Source organism: Ambystoma mexicanum, chromosome 3q, assembly GCF_040938575.1.
Source record: "Ambystoma mexicanum isolate Mex_15411 chromosome 3q, UKY_AmexF1_1, whole genome shotgun sequence".
Lineage (NCBI taxonomy): Eukaryota > Metazoa > Chordata > Amphibia > Caudata > Ambystomatidae > Ambystoma > Ambystoma mexicanum.
The window spans coordinates 138417615-138436900 of record NC_090926.1 but is presented as its reverse complement, the minus strand read 5'-3'; the positions used below and the strand labels follow the sequence as shown (position 1 = coordinate 138436900).

General features: G+C 47.9%; 1 protein-coding gene across 2 annotated transcripts in view; it reads left to right on the top strand.

The window, feature by feature from the left end:
• The window catches only part of ESPL1 (extra spindle pole bodies like 1, separase), a 1025090-nt gene that overhangs the window by 63661 nt on the left and 942143 nt on the right, over positions 1–19286 (top strand). The window lies entirely within an intron of this gene.

Genomic DNA, 19286 nt, shown 5'->3' with positions numbered 1-19286 from the left:
ATAGAAAATGACTCGGCCTCATCGATGCAAAGCACTTCACATCCACATGATAGATTCCAAAATGAACAGCCACTGCAGTGTTTTCCATTTACTTTCAGTTACTGTTTTTTGAAGTCCCCTGAAACCGGCACGCTGTGGCTCGTGAAAGTCATAACCGCACCCTCTGCATGTCTTTCGACAAATACACTGTGTACGTACACACCACACCCAGAAAACGTATTGACCAATCCCATAGGCTCAACAGGCCCATTTCTATGAGCGTCATCTGCAAAAAGGGGGGTATCTAACCCGTGCTACCCTGGAAGTATTGCGATATTTGCAGACTTTTCCTGCTGGGCGGGAATGGGAGAATAACCAGTGTAGGGGACGTCGTTAGTTGTGGTGGCTCTTAAAGGAGCCTTTGTGTATTTTTTTTTTTTTATATTTTTTTTAGGTGCTTCCATACAACTTTTTTATTTTTATTTATTATTTTTTATTTTTTAAGTAGGTTTGTGTTTTCAACATCAGCTCACATTTTTGCAATAGGGTCTTCACTGCAGCCTGTACATTTTGAAAGAAAATGTAATTGCCACTGGTCGACAAAGACATGCCATTTCCTTAAATAGCAAGAACAAATGTCATTCTTACAGGAGAACATCCCAGCAGCACTCAAAGCCACACATGCTTCTGTTGATGAGACCCCTTCCGACCTCTGGCTGGTGACAGGAATCATTGCAATAGTTCCACACTGTTGTCGGGGGGTGGGGGGTTTACATGAGAAAAGCACCTTGGCAGTGGGGAAAAATGTGCTGCACTGCTTTCATCTTCTTCAGTTGACTGTACACACGGGAAGAAGGCATGGAACCCAAAAAGAAGGCTCCAAAGTACACAACATGTACAGGTCCAGAAGTGTCCATGCCTTGACATTCTACAAGGACTCTGCCGAAATGGCACGCTTCTACACTGTGGCACAAAGCCTCCACTCCCTCCAAACCGAAATTGCCAAAAAAGCCTTATTGGATGGCATACACGACCAGATCTTCCACAAAGGCATCACCCACGAGGAAAACTGCTTCCAGCCATGTTTGCCAGCTGCACTACAAAGTAATAGAAAAAATAATTGCCGCCCTTTCCTGTGACGTACACCCTGAGCACATGATTGGACAAAGGCCATAGTCCCATTTGCACGGTGAGCAGCACAGAATGTGGCGTGTGCGGTTCCCCAAGTACGTCGAGGTCCGGGCCAGAGTGAAGCAGGAGTCCCTCTTCTATTTCCGCACAGCCTACGCATCTCATTGGACAATCGCCACAGTTCCATTTCCGTGGCCGCCACCCGCAATATCCCCAGATGTGTCGTGCTGCGTGGGGGAATAACTTCCAACCAGGGTAGGGGGAGTTTGTGGTAAGGGGCAGCTTCATTTTTTTTTTTTTTTAAATGCTTCTACAGAACCACCTTTTTTGGTTTTTATTAGCTTTTGTGTTTTCTTGTGATTGCATTAGTACAGTAAACACTGCATCCTGTAGACGGGCAAACAAAACTGCATTGCCAATGGGTGACAATAAAATACAATTTTCTTGGAAAAACTCTGTATTTCCACAACTAATGAGGCAATTGTTGCAGACAAAAAAAGTATACATGATTCGGTTGATGAGACACCTTCCTGCGTCTGGCTCGGAAAAACATCCATGAGCAGTGGCCCATACTCTTTGTGGTATTATGGTTGAGAAAAGCACCTTGACTGTGGGGGAAAAGGCTTCCTCACGACATCCTGCAATCTCCTCAGTCTACGGAACAAATCTAAGCAAGGCAGGTAACCCATATGCATGCCGCCGTAGTGGATGACGATAACATCTACTGCTGCAAAAGTGGCAAGGTTTTTGCAAAGTGCATGCATATTGGCGAAATTGCACTCGTACACAGCGTTCCATGATGCGTCCACTCCACTCCTTCCAAACTAAAATTGCAGTCAAAGTTGTGCAGATCTATGACAAAGGGATCACCTGCAGTCGACACACTGCGTTAACTACACCACCTGATTGGCTAATCCCCACATTGCCATGTCACTTGGGCAAGGTGCTGTGAAGGGCAGATTTTGGCAAGTGCGCCTCCCAAAGTAGCACGAGGGCGGCACCCCTGCAAAGCTGGAGCATTCCTTCTTCCCTTTGCACTATCTTTGCACCATCTTCTCTGCAGCTCTTCCTCATTGGGTTATGCGTAAATAGGCACACACGCATCCACCAATCGCATCGAAGCCACCATTATTCATCACTGTCACTTCTGTACAACACTTGACATGTACAGTTGCACATTTGCAGTATAAATGTCGTGCCAGTCTAACACACGTCCACTACAAAGTTCAATGAAAGTATGCACGATTTCTCCATCTGCATACATCCACATAGCCACCCAGGATGTGCCACGTGCAATCAGGAAAGTACTGTGTAGACCACTACCTTTTCATGATGGTGAGATGGGGGAGGGTGGTTGGCGGGGTAATCCATATCAAACTGGGTAGGGGATTTGGTCTTCATCATAGATGTATGAAGTTTTTATTTTAGAATTTTTTTAAACGTGCGTGTGGGCAACTTTTAAAAGTTTTTTTCTCTATATATGCGTTTGTTTGGCTCGCCTCACATTTTTACCATATTCTGGGCAATGCTTCTTGCACAGTGTAAAAGAAAACTGCTTTGCCAATGGCGCTCAAATACCATTTCTACAGAACTACTGCATCTTTTGCGACCTCATGATCTCATAGTGGGTGGAGAATATGCCAGCAGTCTGCAAAAAATTCACGCAAAATTCGGTTTATAGCACACCTTCCGACCTATGGCTGGGGACCAATTACATCGTCATGGACCCATACTCCTCTTGGTGTTATGCATGAGAACGACCTTGGCAGTAGGATAAATCTGCATCACTGCTGAGCAACCTCTTAAGATGACGGATTAATTGTCCACACGACATGTAACCCAAATGTAGACTTCCATAGTGCTCCACGACAAAGTCAACGTTCGTGACGGACGCCACATATTTGCAAAGGTGAACCAACCCGCCGAAACTGCAGTCACCCTGACAGGCCCAGAAAGCGTCCACTCCTTCCAACCTGAAATTGCCAGCAACCCCTCTTTACACACAACACCTGTGCATATGGCGCACAAAGGTATCGCAGACGATGAGCACTGTGCGTCTCTCGATCTCGACCACCTTCACCCCACAGTATTGGGAAGAAAGGGTACCGACCATTCTTGTGAACCCCACCCTAAACTTCTAATTGCCCATTTCCCATAATTCCATTTCCCTTTCCACCCTGCTCATAATGGCAGGATGTGGCACGTGTGCTTTCCCATCTACAGTGAGGGCCACGGCCCAGTAAAGCACACAATACTTCTTCCCTTTTGCACGGTCAATTTTGCAGCACTCTCCATTGGGTGCTCTCAAATTTTCACACGCATGCAGACATTGCATACAAAACCTCTGCAATGCACACTGTCATTTCTGTATGCCACTCAATATTTACTGTTAACACTGTGTTCTGTTTGTTTGCAAAGCCCCTCCACCAGAAACCTCTGCTAAAGAATGCACGATTGTAGCATCGACAAAGATCCTACCCAGCACACCTTTGGCCATGCACACAACAGTGCAGCCCCTTTCCACACCCACCACAACACTATACATCCAAGCTAGCGACCATGTAGGCACCTAACATTATGCACAAACGTACGTAGCGTCACTTCTACCCAACTCCCCCACACTACAACACCCATTCACAAAAAGTCACACTTGGCGGAATCCCCAAACATACCACAGCCTGCACCACCCCTACCCACTGCCATTCACAAAGTATTGTCACTGGTAACCTACGCACGACAGCGTCACAACATTGGGCCTACTTTAATAAATCTGCCCAGAGTAACCAACCACATATAAGCTGCACTTCATCCATACGCTCTTCCATACTCGCATTAAATACACACTGCACCCTGTGGCCACACTACACAACTTCTCACTGCACCATCTCCTGCTGCACATCAAATACTGTAGCATGTTCCAACTATCACCACAACCGTGGAACGCACAGTACATGCTTTGCAACTCACTTGTGGTGCTGTAGCATGTAGACAATGTCACCACGCACTTTCTCCAAAGATCACCACCTGTGCCTGATGCACTGTCAAACCTGCATTGCTGCAGTGGGCCATACCCTCTACCATACTGACAGTATGCAAACACTGCACCCAGTGCCCACACTGCGTGACATTTCACTACAGCATCTCCAACCACAGTGCACTGCCATGGAGCTATGCAGCAACAAATTGCAACAGTTACCATAATGTACAAACAAAACATTCTCCTGCACCCTTGTGCACTTTCAATCACATACTATGGGCATACCCACTTCCATTCACAAAGTATTCTGCTACTGCCAACCTACCCACATTCTATTTGCAACACTGGCCTATGACGGCTGAAATGTACTCCACAACCATTACTTACATGTCACCACCCTCTAGCTGATGCAGTGTCAAAAATGCATTACTGCCATGGGACATTCGGCAATGCACTCAATAGTCTAGGCCTTGAACACACCCACAGCAATGTAATGCCACCAATCACTTCACCTACGACAATCCACATACACAACACTGACAGCAGCACTCCTACCCAACCTGCGCACCGCCATGGAGCTATGCAGCAACAAATTGCAACAGTTAACATAATGTACAGACAAAACTCTCTCCTGCACCCCTGTGCACTTTGATTCACATACTATAGGCGTACCCACATCCATTCACAAAGTACTCACTGCCAACCTACCCACATTCTGTTCGCAACACTGGCCCTACCGCAACCAAACTGCACACGCCACACTATGCAAGCACAACCCTCTACCGTATGCAGAGTCAAACATGCATTCCTGTGGTGGGTGTGTTGAAGCACTACGCTCTTGAGTGCATGGCCTACGACCTTCGGCCATGCACCCAATAGTCTAATCCTTCCACAGACCCACCGCAACTTCATTCACTCATGGATGCCACCATGTGCCCAACTACGGCATTCCATCTGCAGCGCACAGCCACCCGCGCTCCCACCCAAACTGTCATGTGCAACTCGCCTGCCACCGCTCACCATGAAAATAGGTTGCTGCAAACAGATTGCGACAGAAGCTATGGGGCAGAAGCTATGGGGCTGTTAAGATGGCTGCCTCCAATCACCACACAAAGTACTCGCCTGTCTACCCGCCAGTTGGCGCAATATGCGTGAATACTGCAGGCACTCCTACGTCTTCCACCCATGTCCAAGTGTCACATGAACCACTTCTCACTCCCGTTCCCTCCCTTTTTGCCACCAACACATTGCGTACAATACATTTTCCAGACCCTTCCGCTGCCACACTGTCCTCCGATGCACCCTGGAGGCTATCCCAAAAAATGTTGACGCACAGCACGCTTCCCTCCAGCCAACCACCGGCCGCATCCAAACTTTTCCGAACAGGGAAATGGGTGAGCAGAGCAGACCCAGATATCTCACATTTTTTGGACATGCATTCCAGCCGTTTGGGGGGAAAAACTTTGCGCACAGCTACAGGCTAATCAGTCTATTGGAAAAAAAAAAATGTGGGTCCTCCTCTCTAACTTTGCCAAACCCGCAAGTTACCTCACCAACCTTTGCAAATAAATTCAGAGCAGGTCATATATTTTTTTTTTTTGTGCAAGGTTTGACGATTCCTCCAGGGAGAGCGAAGTTATAAGCTGCCGAAAAAGTGGTCTTCCTATGAGTTTAGCAACTTAACCATAACTACACGGCTGCTACTGCGGGCTGTGTAATAAAATATATATGCTTGTGGAATTTGCTTAGATCACATGCTATGCATAGGCCGACATCTAGTGGAAGCTGCGTATTAGTTTGTTTTTTGAAACTTTAAAATGGACGTTGACAAAGGGCGTGCCAGTAATACTATCCCGTGTGACGTCCACTGTACCCATGATCCCTCACGCCTGTAGGACCCTCGGATTGTTTTTTTCCGCCATACTGGTCGGAAGCATTGCGCGAGTTCCCTGGCTTTCAGCCATTTTACAAAAATCAACATTAATTTACCCGTTCTTTCACCCCCACGTCGAGACATCGAAGATCGATGCCGGTCCGAAGAACAAACAACCGTCGAGAGCTGCACGACACACTTTGGGCCTTGGAAGGCCTCTGGCCTCGGCCCTTCAAGTAGGGAAAGTGGCGGGTGGAAACATACTTTCTCACACTTGTTATTTCCTACACACACAAGCCCGCTGCCATAGGTGCATATGGAGAGTACTCCATTTAAATTTTGCCCCAAGTGCAACCGCAAGTACCCTTGGGTTGACAAACGCGCCACCTGTAACCTCTGCTTGTCGAGGGACCACCCTGAAGCGAACTGCAGAGCGTGTAAGCTTTTTTTAAAGCAAAAACACTCAAAGACCGCTCCACTAAACGTTGGGCCCACCACGCCAGGCAACTCGAGGCCATGGACGCAGTGGGTGCCTTCAGTGATGGCAGCGACGCCGTACTTTCGGACGGCAAGGGCACAGAGGTGTCGAGACGCCTGTCAGACACTCAACCTTGCACGGAGGTAGCACGTACACCTACCTCCCCGTTGGGTCTTGGTGCCTGGCTTGGTAGTAAACTCAGGCCTCCGCAATCCATCGGGGGGGGGGGAGGGGGAAAGATGGTTAGGGTCCGCAGGATTGGATTGGATAGGATAGGTAGGGGGAAATTAGGGTAACCGGGAAAAGGGGTAAGGGTATGATAATGGGTAGGTAAGGGGGTTTTAGGAAAGGTCCGTCTTGCTGTCCCCTTATGGGGTTCCTGAGATCGATGGTACTCCGCCCACACACTCACTCTTACACTCTGCAAGCTATAAGCTCAGAGACCTGCCTGGTCTAACGTTATACATAAGCTCGATACATGCACATATTACATTACTTTTGTGGAAGCGTTCCTATCGCGCTTAGAACAAGTATTACCAGAACTGTAATTGGAATAACCCAAAAGACACTTAGCTTCGTGTGAGTTGCTGAGTGAGATGCGAGCTGTGCCCAGTTCTTGCCGTAACGCTACGGCGCGATTCTAGATTTTGCTGTACATTTCAGCGGAGCGTCGCTACAAGGAAACCAAAAACAGATGTGAGTTTAATGTCAACCACCGTGGTTCCTCACACGGCACAATACACATTCATCCGTTCTGTGCCGAGTTAGACAACACTTGTTACTTCACACAAATTTATCAGCACCGGGTAACTGATTCGCCAGGGCGGACTCCAAGATCCCACCCAATGTTGCCGGGGCTTCCCACCCACTACTGACTTGTACACACAACGTTGAATCCCAAACGGCGTGTTCCAGTTAGGTAAAGGACACACGCTGAAAGTATCAGTAATTCTCTACAAGCGTTCTGCTGGCGGTCGCTTGTTCGTATTAGTTTTGCCCATAAAAGAAATGCACTGATCTGTCACGGTGCGCAGGGCCTGCAGTGTTCACAGGCGGGGTGTGGCCCCGCGGGTTGCTGCCTGCAGGAGCCCTCTATCCGCACGTCTTCTTAGGTCCATCTCCTTTAGCACAAGCAGGGATCCTTGCGCACGTCGCGCGCATGCGCAGATTCTTGGGCGGTGTCCCGAAGTAGTTATTTTGCTCACGAAGGCGCGAGCATGCTGGGAATTGAAGTTTCTCCCGGTCCAGATGCCGAATGCTGCGTTCTGCTGCCTCCAGGCCTGCTTTCTACAGTAAGGACATAACAAAGTCCTGAAATACAGATGCTTGGACCACACCTTGTCTTTCCCTAGTCCAGGCTGTTGCCCTTTGTGCTTGGTGAGCACCAAATGCCCCAAACGTGCATTAGTTACAGTAGAAGCCCTGACAACGCCCAAGCACAAGTCCCCGACCTCGGAGGATTGTCCGGCAGGGCAGTTATGGGGAACACACCCGGCGACACGAGCGCTACCCACACTATTTCTACACTTAAACACTCCAAGTCCAACCGAGACTCGACACGCGTGTCGTGTTCTCTGAAAGAGGCACAAAAGGAGCAGTCCACGGAATCGGTGTCCTCCTGGGCGTTCCAAATCGCCTCACGACACAAGGTAACCGTCCACAGTTGCCAAGAGTGCCTCGCTTTCCAAAGTCCCAGAGGTACGTTTGTCAGAAGACTAATCCGACCTTCATCCCCAGGCCGCACACCAGAAGTCTGCTCCGGCAGCCCGTTCGGCGTCTGCCTCAGAGTCCCGATGTGCACACTCGAAGGAGAGAGAGAGTACACACGAATCTCGATGCCAGGCGTCGAAAAGCTCAGAGAAGGTGAAAACATCAGGGAAACACACTTCTACTCAAGGGGAAGGGGGTAAGCAGCAGAAGAAGTCTTTTCACTCTACTTCTGCACCAGAAACGCATAGAGAAAAGCAGAAGTCTTCAGATAAACAACTATCCAAGACCCCTGTTCCTGCCCCTAAGTCCAAATCCATTCCACCCGCTCCTCACGATATGGGGATGGAAGGGGTAACTTCTCAAGAGGTTGTCATTACCAGCTCCAGAGAATGGAGTAGTGAAGATATAGACTGGGTAATGAGGAGACTGTCTTCCCTGGCAGATTTCTACTCCAAAAACCAAGAACATTTCCTCAGTTATACCCCAGACAACGCTACTATCTCAAGATCCAGGGACCCACAGCCCCCTAGTAAGAAACCTCGGTTTGAGACTCCAACTCGGGGCCTGATTTCAGACCCTTTCTACGTACAACCTTACCAGCAGTATGGTGAGGACCCTCAACAGTATGAGGATTCAGATTGTGATGTTGGAAGACCAAATGGGGGTAGATTATTATGGAGATGACGAGAGCCAGGATGGGGAGGAGGATGAAGGATGGGGAGGAGGATGAAGGATGGGGAGGAGGATGACGTCTCAGGTCTACAGGATAGACTCCTGTCCGCAAAGAACCCCAGGTTACAGACTCTCCAGTAGATAACCAGCCCCTTCTAAATGAGGTCTTGAGTAGAGCTGCAGAGCACTTCCGCGTAGACACTCGGGGTGCGCAGGAAGAAAGGGACTTCGCAGAAGAGCTAGTGGGAGACAAGAGACCCATTGCTCAAGCCATTCCAATTCTCAAGTCCATCCAAATGAGAATTGATCCTTCCCTTCTCACTCCTAATCTCACCAGGGCTGTAAACCCCAGAATTGAGAAGTTGTTCAAGGCCGCCCAGTCAGACCCACTTTACATAAGAGGTCAATTCAAGCCCGACTCCTTGGTCATAACAAACTCCAGAAAAATAGCAGGGACTCCTCTATCTTCATCTGAGGCTCCCCCAGACAAGGAGAGCAAAAGAATGTATGGGTTAGGAAGAAAGGTGGCCTCCACTTCCGCTTACCAGGGAAGGATCGCCAACACCACCACTCTGCTGGCAAGCTATAACTGCCACCAGTGGGAGCAGGTAGCTGCTCTCATTGACTCCGCACCGGGACCACTAAAGGGTCAGTTGGCCCAGATCGCTTCGGAGGGTAGAGCCGTGTCTGGTTGCATCCTGAAAACAACCTCTGACGCCGCAGATAATGCAGGCTGGCTCATAGCAGAGAGCACTGTCATTAAGAGGCACGCTTGGCTAAGACAATCGGGGTTTAAACCGGAGACCCAGGCAACCCTTATTGACATGCTGGTCGAACTGAATCTCTTGTTTGGTAAAGCGGTTTAAAAACTGCCAAAGATGAGTATGATACTCTAAAGTCCCTGGGACAATTTACGAATAAGCCCCCTAATCAAAGAGGGAATTGTAATTTTTGTCACTCACACGGCCAAAATTCGCAGAGGGGCTCCAATTATACACAGGGACAGGGTACATCATGGTGTGGCAACCAGCAGACTACCCAGAGTTACGGCAGAGGTAACAAGAGGAGCCGTGGTAGAGGTAGAGGCAGCCCCAGCAGAGGCAGTACGCCTCCCGCAAAGCAGTGACGTTCCGCTCAGGGTCCCTTCCCATGCATCCCCAGTAGGGGGCCGCATTTCCAACTTCACCCAAGCATGGGAAGGGATCACATCACTGTCCAGTGTCCGCAGGATACTGCATCGAACTGCTAGAGCGCCCCGAAACCACCCTCCTCGACAAAAAATTAATTCCCTAGACCACCAGAAGATCCTCCTTGAGGAAATCGTCAATCTTCTCGCAAAGGACGCAATAGAACTCGTCCCGGACAACCAGGTAAACAAGGGTATCTATTCAACTTACTTCCTTGTTCCAAAAAAAGATTTGACAATGCGCCCAGTATTAGACTTGCGCCCTTCAAACAAGTATGTCGAGCCCCAAAAACTTTGCATGACTACTCTCCAGGAGGGTAATCCCCGTCCTAAAAAGGGGATTGCATGGCAACATTGGACATGAAAGGTGCCTATTTTCATATTTCCATGTTCCCAGCGCACAGAAGATTCTTGTGCTTCAAGGTGGACAGTCGGCACTACCAGTTCAGGGTGCTGCCCTACAGTATAGCCTCGGCTCCCAGGGTATTCACCAAGGTACTGGCGGTGGCGGCAGCACACCTACGCAGGGAGGCAATCCAGTGTACCCTTACCTGGACGACTTGCTCATCACAGGGGAGACCCCAGCAATTTGCAGATCAAACATTCAAAGAATGATCAACCTCCTTCGAATTGGGTTTCTCTATCAACGAGAAAAAAATCAAGCCTGGTGCCAAGCACCTCCAAGCAGTTCCTAGGAGCTGTCCTAAACACTCAAGAGGGGTTGGCCTTTCCATCGGAGGCAAGAATTCCGAATCTATTACTGCAAATTCCTCTATCAGCCCGGTCGCCAGATAAGGGTGCGCAAAACGATGCGTTTGCTAGGCATGATGACGTCATGTATTTACCTGGTCCCCCACGCGTGCCTGCCCATGCGACCCATGAAAGAATGGTTGGCGACAGTGGTCTCGGGCAAGTGGTCAATGGGACGAACCAGTGGTCGTTTCGCCAACACTTGTACAAAGTCTTCACTGGTGGAAAAGAGAGAACCTGTCAAAGGGGAAACCCTTTTATGATCCGGAGGTACAAGCTGTAGTTACTACAGACGCGTCCCTGTCAGGGTGGGGAGCACACCTTCTCCACCACACAGCTCAGGGTCTCTGGTCTCACTCAGTGGTCAAGAATCCTATCAATCTGCTAGCGCTTCTGGCAGTCTTCAGAGCGCTTCGAGCGTTCAAACCCCACCTGTTGAACCTGTCAGTACAGATCCTAACAGACAGTACGACAGCAATGTTTTACATAAACATGGAGGGACTCATTCGCCAAATCCGTCCTGGCTTGCCCAGAAAATTTGGACATGGGCACTCGGACGGAACATTTACCTGTCATTTCAACATGTTCCAGGGGATCTCAATTCACTAGCAGACGCTTTGAGCAGAGATCCCCCTCCCAGAAGAACACGAATGGTGTCTGCACAGAGAAGTCGTAGAAGACATCTTCTCACAGTGGGGTTTCCCCACTACAGACCTATTTGCCACAAGCGAAAACCGACAATGCCCAGGATTTGCATCCAGGTTCCCTCAGCCAGACTCCAAGGGGAATGCCCTGTTTGCCTATGCTTTTCCACTCACCCCTCTCATGAGGAAGGTGGTAAACGAGATGCACAGGGAATCGATGACTCTCATCCCAGTTGCTCCCATGTGGGCGAGGCAACCGTGGTTCCCACACTTACGCAGACTAGCAGTGTGCGAGCCCATCAGACTCCCGTGCTGGTACAACCTACTGTCCCAGCACCAAGGTCAAACAGTGCATCCTCAACCCAGCTCCATGAACTTGGCAGCATGGCTCCTGATGTCGTAGTTTGGACATCTCAACTTACCACAGAGATGTATGGACATCCTAAAAGAATCTAGGAAACCAAACACAAGGCACTGTTACTTGACAAATGGATAAGATTCGTTATCTGGTGCCAGAATAAGCAAATCAACTCTGTTGATTGCATTCCTTCCAATATTGTCACATACATGCTCCACCTGCTGGATGCAGGGTTGGTGTTTAACTCACTCAAGGTACACCTGGCGGCACCGTCAGCCTACACCACCTCCCATAACACGGTTTTGTGGTGGAAAGTACCAGAGGTTAAAGCCTTCATGGAAGGGGTAAAGAGACTCCACCCTCCAATTTCAAACCCACCACCAGGATGGGACCTTAATGTGGAGCTTGCTAAACTCATGGGCCCACCCTTTGAGACTGGCTTTATGCATGGGTTCAAACACCTGACCTATAAAACTGCCTTCTTAGTAGCCATTACATCCATAAGAAGGGTCGGTGAAATTCAGGCTCTGTCAGTGCAGGATCCTTTATTTACTGTTCATAAGGATAAACTGGTTCTACAAACGCAACTTAGGTTCTCACCTAAATTCATTTCTAAATTCCATGTTAACCAGTCCATTGAGCTTCCGGCTTTCTTCCAAGAACCCAAAAGCTCTGCTGAGGTGAAACTATACAATCTAGATGTGCGAAGAGGGTATTACCCAAATTGTTCGTTTACCATTGTTCGAATGAACAATTGACCGAATTTAAAGGTTCACAATTGACCTTTTCACAATTGACTGAAAAAGAAAATATATATATATATATATGGGTTTTGGGGGGTTTGGCGTTGAGTGGGGGGTTTCCCCCCACATATATGGTTCAATTGACCTTCACAATTCGGTCAATTGTGAAAAGGTCAGTTGTAAAACGAACAATTTGTATACAACCGCGAAGAGCGGTCCTCTACTACGTAGACAAGACCAGGCCGCTAAGAAAAACAGACCAGCTGTTTGTCTCCGTAGCTACAGGCAGAGAAGGAGATTGCATCTCTAAAGGTGCCATCTCGAAGTGGATAGTCAATTGTATCCAACTGTTACTCCCTTTCTGAAAGAACTCTGCCTTTTACGCCAAGAGCCCACTCTACTAGAGGCACGGGGGCCACTCTGGCGTTCATTGCAAATGTACCCCTTGACACCATTTGCAAAGCAGCTACATGGAGCTCTATTCACACTTTTACTCAGCATTACTGCATTGACACTCGTTCCAAGACAGATACTCAAGTGGGACGAGCGGTTCCAAGACATGTATTTGCTCATGACCGTCTCGCATCCCACCTTCTTCTAACACTGCTCGCTAATCTATGCACAGCATGTGATCTAAGCAGATTCCACAAGCCTCAGAAGGGATACATTACCGTAATCGTATTTCTGATGCTTGTATCTGCTTAGCCCATTACTGTGCGAGGCCGACGTGAGGAGACTGGACTGAAAGCCCTTGAGGGATTTACCCGGGACTAATGAGAAAAAAGACAGAATATGATTGATCTTTTGCTAATGCCCTATTTGTTTTGAGAAAGGCTCTTGAGCAGCTGAAACATGTGTAAACAAGGAATAAAGGGCTTTTTGTGTTTGTTGAAAAAACTTGAGTGGCAGACTGTTTTTTGATATTTATCTGCTTAGATTCACGTGCACCCACCCTTCCATTCTGAGAGAAGGCACATGGATGCTTGTAGTCTTATCTTTCTCTCTGCTTGGATAATGTGTACTCGCACTACTCCTCATGCTACATCATGTCAGAAAAAATAAATCTGAGGGTCCTACACGCGTGAGGGATCATGGGTACAGTGGACGTCACACTAGGGATAGTATTACTGGCACGCCCTGTGTCAACGCCCATTTTCGAGTTTCGAAAAACAAACTGTACTACTCTGCAGCTTCCACTAGATGTCGGCCTATGCACAGCATGTCAATCTAAGCAGATAAAAGCATCAGAAATACGATTACGGTGAGTAATGTATTATATATATTTTACAAATTTCGGGCTTCTACGCCACGTGATTTTTGGCAGCTACCATATCACAGGACACAAAGTAATCGACCTTTGACTCCAAATCTGGAACACCCAAACTATTAACACCCACGTTTCTCTGCCCAAAAACATTTAACCGACGTGTTTAAAAATGTCTGACATTCATCAAAACCAATCTCAATATTTAAGGATGATTTTTTTTTTTTTTGTTCTCAATATGCTTTTTTTCTAGGCATTACTGTAGCTGACTCTTCTAGTAAGACTGTTCCCTTGGGCTCTCCTTGGCTCACCTACTGATGGAAGTGATTGAGATTACAAGACCAAGCGTTTTAGGTTGAACAAGAAACTAGGTGTTTGGGGGAGATAGTTCTGCAACCCTCTGGTGAGGTGTTTCCGATTAGCTAACTAAAGGTATACAGGGGTCCAGACACATAAAGGTACTGGTACTCTGGGACTTGAACCCTTGACAAGGACCTACCCGACTGTTGAAAGGAAGAATTGTGTACCCAGGAGGACAACCCAGTGAGCAGAAAAACAAAGACTCAAGGAAGACTGGAGAACCCGACCAAGGGAATCCGGGCAGCTTTTTGGAGCAATAACTGGGTAAGCCAGCCAGTAAAAAATGGTCCATGAATGTATGTAGGTGACCCAATACAGTCCAGTACAAACTAGAGTAGTGGCGGCCCATCACTTATCCAGGCCAGTGAGGCTGCACATAGGGGTCACTTGGTCTAGCTGGATTTTGCAGGCAGGAAGCACACGAGCTACCAGGAAATGGTCCCACAATGGCACAGCCAGTCCAACCAGCAAGCAATGAGCACTCCGCTGAGGAACAATATCACCAGTACTCTAGATAAGAATTTGAGTCAGCTACCACTGCGATAGAAGAAACCTATTAGACTGGTCTGCGTGCACAAAGGGGAGTGCACCTGATGGGCCATTCTTGCTGTAGTATAATACCTGTGAAAGGTTCTTTCAATCTACCAAAGACCCCTGTCCCCCTATAGTTTTTTATTATATTTTTTGGGTGAAATTAATTTTAATTATAACAATACATGAAATGACACTTTTTTTTTTTTTTTTTTTACAAAATCTATATACATAACGATAAAACATAGATACACCCCCCCCCCCCCATCCCCCTAGACACCAGGTTTACATCATGTTATATACAATTGTCAGATTTAATACAATGTCAGAAATGTACCCCAAATCCTCTTAAACAGCCCATTTTTGCCTTGTTTCATATATATAATCTCTGCCAGATCAAGCATTTCCTTCAACCAGTCCTCCTCCTTCTTTAAGCCAACATCGGATTTCCAATTTTAAGGATGATTTTTTTTTTTTTTTCCCATCATGGCACCTCCTAAATAACCACTTTTTTTGGCATTGAGTAAGCGGTTCTAAGGTAGCATCATTTCCCAATATCAATGTTTCAAAATCACATGTTTTTATTATCTAAGCGGAATACTGGTTGTCGGGGACATAAAAAGCCCCAACCATTTAATGCAATATTATTGCCACACACATCAGTAGCACCACATAGTTTATTTTAAATTGAGAACACCCAGGAGCTGCTTCTCACCTGTGGGACTCACTGGCAGATTTCAACATGCGCACTGCACACTAACCCTTTGTCAGACAATGGTATAGCACAAAATGTGCCCCCCCTCCCCGTGAGCCAAGTGGTGGGAGCCCCCCCCCCCCCGCCCCCCAGCTCCTTAACTAAGCCCTGGGCCAGCCAGGACAACCACGTGAGTGCAATGTCCATGATGCTTCTGCAGGGGCATGCACTTCTACTAAGTAATTATGTTTTGTAATCAAAGTTTAATTAAATGTTTCAGGTAGCGTAGTAAGAGGGCGGTACCTGGTCCCCAAATAAACTAGCCACTAGTGGTGGCTGGTGAGTTTTTTTTTTTTTTTTTTTTTTTTTTTTTTTTTTTGTTTACATTTTTTTGGGGAGGATGTCAATTTGCCACAAGTATGCGATTGCGATCGAGTGTACCGGAGCCCGAACTAACGAAAATGGGTTTTGAGGGGGAGGGGTAGGGGAGTTTCAATGGCGGGGGTGCATCAGCTTCTCGCACATGGTGCCCTTTTCATGCTCCCCCATTCAATGCTACGGTCACCACGCTTCTCTAGACGGAGGAGGTGGGGGGGGGGACGCACCAGGTGGTCCCACGCAAGAGGCCTCTAGCATCCAGAGGAAAAGGATTTGCACATCAATGTTCTAGAGCTGCTGCCGTGTTTTGGGTCCGCCAGTCTTTCCTACTACTTCTGCAGAGACAGGTGGTGAGTATGTTCGGAAACTGGGCAATACCTGCTCCCCCTTTCTCTCCCTAAAGACTCGGGCCTTGTGGCATTTATTCAGGACAGGTTTCTTGTCCCCTTTCATATGGTGGGCATCAAGAACACCATTGCGGATTCCCTTAGCATAGAGCTGCAATTCTGCTACTAATGGAGCTCCAGCAGACACAAACGTCACATCTGTTCAGCATGTGGGGCAGACCCCAGATCGACCTCTTTGCTACAGCAGTCAACTCTAGTGCCATGCCTTCAACAGCAGGTTGCCCCAACTGGGGAGCCTGAGGGATGCGTTTTCGTTCACATGGAGGACCCGTTCCTGTATGCGTCTGCTATGTGTGATCAACACTCTCAAACACTGCCACAGCAAGATGATACTGAATGTTTTTGCATGGCTGTGCCAGATCTGGTACCTGGAACTGCTCCGCATGGCAGTGGCACCGGCCGTCCGACTGCCTCCTCGTCAAACTCCTGTCTGGAAGGTACTACACCATGATCCAGCATCACTGAACCTTGTGAATTGGCTCCTGCAGCCCTAAAGTTCAAACATTGACATTGCTCTGGAATGCAGAAAGATCTTGGTCAAGGCTAGGGCGTCCTCTACACCTTCATGTTACAGCCACAAATGGAAACTATTCACTGTGGTGCAGAATGCAGAAGATTCCTCCTACGCGTCACGGCTCCTTGGCTACTGCTGTACCTGCTGCCTTTAGCCAAGGCTGGATGGGCCCACGCCTCCAAGGTACACCTGGTGGCCATTTCCCAGTACACATAACTGGGCAGACCCTCGCTGTTGTCTCTCAGGCTCGTCAAAGAATTTCTGAAAGGCCTCTTCAGGACTTTTCAGCCAGTGAAGGCTCCTGCCCTGGCGTGGGAGCTCAATGTCGTTCTTACTAAACTCATGGGGCCTCCTTTCGAGCCCTTGCATCAGGGTGCGCTGACGTTTCTTTCCTGTAAGACCGCGTTTCTGGTGGCCATTACCCTGGGCAAGTGGGTCGGGGAGATTCAGGCACGCTCCTACAATCGCCCATACATGACTTCATGTGGCAAGGTTGGTGCTTCGGACCACCCCACGTTTACGCAGAAGATTCAGTCTGAATTCCACCTTAAACCCTTTCCAGTATTCTTTCCGAATCCACCTTCAGCCGCTGAAAGGTCACTGCATACGCTGGACTTTGCTCATACCTTATGTAGCCCACATAAGGGATTTTCGAAAGGCCACTCTTTTTGAACGCGAGTCACGAGAAGGCCCTGTCGGAGGCTGCCATATCCAGGTTGCTCTCCAGCTGCATTCACAAGCTGTCAATGCCTGGCCAACAGACTGCTTCCAGGCCGGCCGAGAGCCTATTCTACCAGAGCCATAGCTGCGACTGCGTATCTCTCTGGGGTGTACGTGTAGGTATATGCATACCGTCCTGAAGTTCTACTGCGTTGTCAGGGATTTAAAGGAGGAGTCTAAAGTTCCTACAATTCGTGGTCCTTGGACGACACTATCAGTTCAAGGCCCTTCCCTTCGGATTGAAGTCAGCGCCCAAGGTCTTCACCAAGTGCCTGGCACCGGTGGTGGCGCGGCTGCGCCTGCAGGGGAAACACGTTTACCCCTACCTGGACGATTGGCTCATCCGAAGCAAAGTCAAGGAAACTCGCCGTCGATCACACAGCGAAGACCGTCCAACTGCTCATGGATCTGGGATTCTCGATCAACTTCGCAAAACCCCACTTGGTACCGTCGCAAGACGCCCTGTTCCTGGGAGCCAAACTCAACAGTGGCGGGATTGGCTTTGCGGTCGGAGGAAAGGACAAAGGTCATCTTGGGCAAGGTACAACGGCTGTTGACCATGGACGTGGCTAGGGTTACACAACCGGTTAGTGGGGAGTCTGTTCCAGGGGTAAGTAGTTGTATGTATGTATGTATGTCTGCACCTTGTCCCCTCCTGTGGTTGTACCGCTGTATAATCTTACTCCTGAGCATGTGAATCCATGCCGGACCCCATACTGGAGAAAGTACTGTGGTTATTCTTTCAGGTCCAAGTTCTTACTTCCTGCAGGAGCTGAATATTGCTCCAAAGACCCCTTCGGTAGGCTAACTTCGCAATCCTCAAACTTAAAATTGCCATGCTGACAATCCCGGGGGGGGGGGGTGTAAGGGGAAGTGGATAAAATAAACCATTTACATTCTGCCTTGCTGCCCTCTGAAGTCTTGCAAATGTTTTTTGGACGACACACTCTGACCTGTGAAAACACACATATTACATGACTGCTTCTAAACTGTGTGTGTGACTTACTGTTAATTTCTTAAGTTTACCTGGCAGCCTTTTCCTACTGCGCAAGGCTTTTGGATGTCCATATCCTCAGTTCTTCTCCGCACTAAACTTTCACCGAAATTGTCGTCTTCCGCTACTGACTGCTAGTTCCTTGGCTCTTAGCAACCCAAAGAACTCTTTAAGCAACGCTTCTTTACTCTGTTCTTTAAAAATAAAAAGGAATAGTCAAGTCTTCCAGACACTTGGTGCTTGCGTTCCTTTTAAAAACATTCACTAAACTCTCTTCTGCTGCGCAGAATTAACTGCTCGACCGGCTACTTGAAAACCCTGCATTCTAACACATGAAAACCTGCAACTTCTCCTGAGATAACTTGGTCTCTATGAGCTTCTCCTTCAAGAGTCAGTTAGGACGCAACGCAATGTCACGTTGATCGAACGCATCTGGGTTCTTTTCTCTAAAGCCTTCCGATTCTCCAGCTGTGAAAACGTTACGCTGAGAGAATCACAGCACAGCTTCCCTGCGCCCCAAAAATACTGTAGGGCGTTCTCGAGAGCAAAAGTTTAGTTGTGCATCCGCTAACAATGTTAAATGGTTAGTTTATATTATTACTACAACACGCATGTCTTCCAAAAAACGACTTGCAGACATTTACCACTTCAGCTTTTGATTTTCAGTCTTTAACCAATGGTCTTCCATATTCAGACAAATGTCACACTTTAAAACTCTAGCACCTGACGGTCTCAAAAAGAACTGGACTACTCGTCTGCTTGTTTCCTGTTCAACTTAGCAAGCATTTAAATACACTTTCCACCTATACAAGAACTAAAGATTTTCACTTATCTTGCTGTGCTGGCGCTCACTGTAACTTCTCCTTGCAATGTTCTGTTTTCTATCGTGTTCCTGGATACTCTAGTTTTTACTGAAAAGATTC